This window comes from Aquila chrysaetos, chromosome 17 (assembly GCF_900496995.4).
Source record: "Aquila chrysaetos chrysaetos chromosome 17, bAquChr1.4, whole genome shotgun sequence".
NCBI lineage: Eukaryota > Metazoa > Chordata > Aves > Accipitriformes > Accipitridae > Aquila > Aquila chrysaetos.
This window is the reverse complement of record NC_044020.1, coordinates 25,226,007-25,231,621: the sequence shown is the minus strand read 5'-3', so window position 1 is coordinate 25,231,621 and position 5,615 is coordinate 25,226,007. Positions and strand designations below refer to the sequence as shown.

The following is a 5,615-nucleotide window of genomic DNA, read 5'->3' as shown; positions in this document are numbered from 1 at the left end:
CTAGCAGATTGTTGATTGTTTGTTGAAAAGCCTCACTAGCTGTGTTTGCTTTGGATACCGCGAGTCACTGGGTCAGGACGGGGACTGTGAGTCATGCTCCTCCTCGCAGTGGAAAACGTGGATTCATCCACCGCTCCTCGCTCGGGCGCACGGCAGGGCGGGCTGCCCCTTGGGAAGACGGGAAGGTGGCACAAGGCAGGAATCATGGAGGCCTTCCCCTCCAAAGAGTGTAGGAAAGCGTTTCTGAAGTGCGTTTTGCTCTTCAGGCATCCGTCCTTGGTTCTGGGGAGAGCTTTGCTGGAGCCTCAAAGAAGCGGCGTGCTGGAGTTCACGACCTCTCGTGTGCTGGTGATGCTGTGGTTACAGGGCTCTATTTTTGTGCCTATCTTGCCTAAGTTTCGCCTGCATGTTACAGTGCCTTCAATGCATTTTTAGGATTTGGGGTCGTGGGTAGCTCAAAGCATCGAAGTCGCATCTTCTGCGGTCTCAGAGGGAGTTTAGAGCAGGCTGGTCGTGAGGACGTTCCCTCCGCTGCCTCTTCCTCTGGCCGAACGAAACCAGGTGGTGGTTTCATCCAGTTTATAGAGGAGCGATGCCTTTGTCAGCGAGAGATGTTGCAGCTCTCTTCCTTTGGCTCGCACGGAGAAGCCCTCGGTGGAAGAGAGGAATAACGCCAACAGCCGTCGGAGGCACCGAAGGGTTAGCACGCAGGTCAGCGTGGACCTACGCTGCCAGGATGCTAGTACTGATTTTGGCCCTGAACGCACAGAGCACACAAACCACCTTTGTTTCTCCTTTTTCCTCAGACGGCTCCAGATTTAACCCTTCGTTTTCTTTCTGCTGGAAGCATAGACCTGCGATGGTTCCAGACGCGAGTGTGGGTAAAGGCTGTCCCTGGGCACAGCTAGCAGGGGAGAAGGACCTCTGCGTTAGGGGGTGGCAAGGCATTAACTCCTTCCTTTACATCAGGCACAAGAAATTCTTTCCTCGCTGAGGGACAAATAAGGCTTTTGAGCACCTTTGGTCTGCCGCACATTAACACATGCCTTAGTGTTACCCAGTAAATGGTGGAATAATAATAATGCGGTTACAGGCCGTCTGAAATGAAGTTGTGGGCTGTACCTGTCCCCATGGGCTGCAGGCTCCTGCCTCCTGTGAAAGAGCATGGGGCTAGTAAAGAGACTGTGTGTGGTAAGAGAATAGGTGTATTTAAGGAAATGGGGTTTAAATGAGAATTTAATTACTCGGTTTTGGCCTCATATCTGAGCAAGAATAACATGAAAACCTGAAATTAAGCACTTGTTGCATTCCAATACAGGGAAGAATGCCTCCAGTATTTGAAAATAATTCGAAGATAAATAGAATTAATACTTAACATATAAAAGAGGGAGCTAATGTTTTGACAGACAAGCCTCCTCCTCAGAGCCAAGAACATGCATTACCTAAAGGAGGAAAATCCTCATTTGTACTGAAGGTTGCCAGGAGTCATAATTAAAGAGCAAAATTAGTCAAGACGAGGATGGAATGAAGACTAAAAAGATTGTTGCTTCTTAGATAACCGTGCAGGCGTTGCAGAAGGAGCACACATGGTTTCGATGACTTTTTTTTTTTTCTTGATCTGTCCCTCTGTCCATCAAAACATTCACTGCAGGTTCCCTTATATTGAAAATAAAAATAAAAATAGAAGTGTCCCACTGAGCAAGCTGTTCTGCCATAGGTGGAAATAAGCCTTCTTGCCCTCTGTCATGTAGAGTCTCTGATGTCTAATTAGGGGCGAGGTGGTTTTTTGCTGTTTTAGTGAGTCCATCGCTGGGGGCGTCATTAAACTTTCTATTCTCTCTTTTGCCACCCACTTGCACAAAGTGCGAGGGTTCGTACTAACTTGGCTACAACTGCCCCTCCGTCACATTTGATGGAAATTTCCTAAGCAGTTGAAAAGCTCCTGGGAGGGCGAAGGGCAGATAACTGGAGACATACGGACCCACCCACACGCCGTATGGTTGCATAAGGCTCATTCCTGCAGGAAACTAGCCTGAAATTTTGCAGAGGATTGGACCCATTTGTAGGAGATTTGTCATTCTGATATTATTAATGCAGCACACTGTCAACGGTTACCCAGATGTTCCCAAAATGCAGGGAAGAGTAGATAACAGCAGTGCCACGGCCAGAGAAATGGTTAACTGGAAAGGAAAAACTGAGGTATTTTTCTGTCGGAGAAAAACAGTGTCTCACTTGGATATATAAAACACACAGCCTTCTCCACCTTACGCGCCTTTCATAGCGGCAAATGTATAAATCTTTTCTTCCAGAAAGGAATCCAGATGCTCGCTCACTTTAATTCAAGTGAAGATAAAATGGCCAAATTTTCTCTGCCTGGAACATCTGCAGAAATGCCACTGAGGGATTTTGGCTTGTTGTTTTAGATAGAAAATTGCAGAAGTCCTCCCATTTTTTCCTCTTTCGAGGTTGGACCAAAAATACATTCAGCAGTCATAAACTGTGGCATATTAATAGAAAGATTTTCTCTATAAAATGTCCACTACTCCTAGAGGCAGATTTGTACTATATAATCTACCATTTCAAAGGCTAAGGTCACCACCAAACATGTCAGCCCACCGGGATATCATAACACATAAATTACATAATCGATAGCACATGTTTTCCTCCTTTCTTTACCGATTAATGGATTTCTAAAGTAGAGAGCTTGGTTTATATTGTTCCAATCATGTTGGACGGGGAGACCTGTCAGAAGGAGGATTAAGCAAAAAACCAGTTTTCGAATAATCAGTAGAAGGCTGGTGTTTAAGACGCTTACATCGATTCTTTCTTGCGCAGCGTTCAGCAAGTGCATAGGAGCTCAGCTGTACTTCCAGTTCTGTTTCATGCCTTCTGACATTTTTACTAATACTTTAGAAAAATGAATGTATGTACTACCAGAAGATATCCCAGCTTTTTTTTTTTTTTTCACTTCATCTCAGATTTGTAACATGTTTCTGTGCCAGCTTACTTCTCATAAAACCATCTCATTATCCTTTACCTCCTCCGTTCTTCTTGCAGATTCTGATTAGAGCATTCTTCTCATTTGGAATGGGATTAGGGCCAGAGGATGAGATAGTGAATGATTTATATCAGTTGATGGGATATTTCCTGCTCTTGCCACCATGTTTTTGTATAAATTAGGTATTTCTTTGTCAAGGTAATGGGAGTTTGCGCCTGGCTCAGCTCTTTACACTAATTATTCTTCCTATCTATTTACTTACTAAAGTATAGGTATTTGGGGCTGAATTGTGAAACTCAGTGGTCACTTGTAAGGATAGTCCCACTGAATTAGTAGGCATACTTACTTGAATAGGGGCTTATCAGTGCAGCTTGGCTTAATTTCTTTTTGCTTGCTATAAATATCCAGAGCAGCATAAGCGATATTTCATGATGTTGATCCCTGATCATATCACATGAAAACACACTTTTAGAAGTGCATAGGAAAGAGAGTCAAGCACAAGCTTGTTTTCATTCTGGATTTCTTAACTGTTGCAGGCTTGGCTTTGTCACCTTCACTTTCTGCTAGGATTTCTTGGATGTACAGTTAATGTTCTTTAATGAAGAAAAGCGAAAGAGAAACCAAACTCCCCAAAGCAAACCATTTCTGGGTTTGTGTTATGTGAAGGACCTTCCTGAGCCCCAGGCTGGTTCGTCAGCAATTTTCCCAGAGCGTATTTCCTAAGGCACCCAGAGAGGCATCAGGAGCAGATTTCTGCAGGCTAACCTCTGTCTGGAGCGAGCCCTTGAAGGAAACCTACGCCCCAGTAGGTTTTGCTATCAGTGGAGGTGAGACCCAAGGAACCTGTTCTCGTTCCAGAGGGTCGTGTGCTCTTAAGGAATAGTCCCATTCCTTTGGCATTCTTGTAGCAATTGTTGACCACCGTTAATGGAAGATATGCTGTATGATGCTTGACAAAAGCAGAGGCTAAGCGTATGAGTAGGAAGGAGGTTAGTGGGCTTGGAGGCATTGCTTCTCTAGCAATGGCTGGTTGGCAGCAACGGACCTTTTGTGAGCTAGAAGCTTTTGGAGAGCCCAGAGCTTGGGAAGACAGTCCCCTCGTAGTTTCTCAGTCGTTTCCCCCATCCCCTGATTCACATGAGACTTCTCCCTTCTTTCCGTCATGGTCCAGGCTCATGGATGAAGCACACAGGTGGAGTTTTGAAACCCTACAGAGTCTCCCCTGAGCCTGCACAGACTGAGGTTTCTGGGAAGCTTATAACGTGGCTGATTTGGACAAAATCACACAGGGCAGCAGGAGGGCCAGTTTTGACTGCACAAGTGCCATATTCCTTTTCCAGTGCGTGGAGCCGCTATGGGATCCCCCAAACAGCTCTTTTCATATGTATGGTCTGTAACAGGGGCAAAATGTGTTTTTCCCCTAGCCTTTTGCTGAGAAGTGACTGAGCCATTTTGCTGAAGCTTTCCCAAAAACCACTTAGCCTGGGGCAGGCAGCATGCGTGGAAAAAATCCAGCCCAAACAGCTGAAATTTGGCAAAGTTCAATGCAAACTGAAACACATTCTTCTTATGGAAAAGTGCTGGGTGACCTAAGATAGGCAGAGTTCCCCGCTCCACCTAGCTGAGGCACATAGGCAAAGTAGGCAGCTTACCAGCTGCGATCATCAGCTTGGTTGTATGTACTCCGAACAGCAAATTTTATGTATAAAAATATACACCCTTCTCTATATACATGCTGCATAGCTCGCCGCTACGCAGGATTCCTGGCTGCAGATCAGTTGCATCACTCCCCTGATGTCATCCTGGCATATACCACCTCCAGCATTCTTCTCTGCCCGGGCGAACGGTATAGTCCGAGACTGTTTTTTTTCTCTTTTTTTTTTTCTTCTTTCCCCCCCCCCCCCCCCGTTTGGTTGCTGCCACTGCAGAAAATCAAAGGCAGCCTCACACATTTGTCTCTGTTTTTCATTTTGTTTTGCTACAGAAGTTAAAAAGAAAAACTTTGGAAGGACTTTCTTCAGCACAAGTGAGGAAGCAGCTGTTTACCATGAAAAAAGCCCATTAGTTTGTGCTTCCTGAGCTAGGAAATAGCTGCCGTCACCACCACTACGGTTTCTTTAGACGTTTCTTGTGGCCCGGGAGATGACTTGCTTTGACACTGTGGCACACAAGGCCGGAGGATGACACCGGGGTGGGGATGGGAGACTAGGCAAAGTCATGTGGTTGTGACTCATTGGAAGTTATTTTTCAAAACCTTTACTAAGACCGTATGTCCAACAGTCGGTGCCAAGCCCTGTAAGAAATCTACCCTGTGTTATAGTTTCCTTGAAAGAAGAGTGGAAGGAGCAAATGCTGTGGGAATGTCGGTCAGCAAAGGCTGTGAAACTGGTGGCTATGCCACGAGGATGGGACGTTTTGCTCTTTGTGCAGAAGTCAAGGGAGAAAAACCACTGCAATCCGCTATCGGTGTTGGCACACAGTTAAAAACCGACTGCGTCTTTTTTCTAGATAAATGGTACTCAGCAAAGGTGCCACAGTTGACCCTTGCGCTGCGTGTGCACAGGCAGAAGGTCCCCGCAGGAGGTTTGGCAGGACCTCCTGCAGTCAGGGGCAAGCC

The 5,615-nt window shown here is 45.8% G+C and overlaps 1 long non-coding RNA gene across 1 annotated transcript; it reads left to right on the top strand.

Moving 5' to 3' along the window:
- Positions 1-3,662: 3,662 nt before the first annotated feature.
- On the top strand, positions 3,663-5,047 carry LOC121233903. Its single transcript, XR_005934260.1, has 3 exons — positions 3,663-3,825; positions 4,742-4,844; positions 4,983-5,047. It is a non-coding gene; the product is annotated as an uncharacterized LOC121233903 (long non-coding RNA).
- Positions 5,048-5,615: the final 568 nt, after the last annotated feature.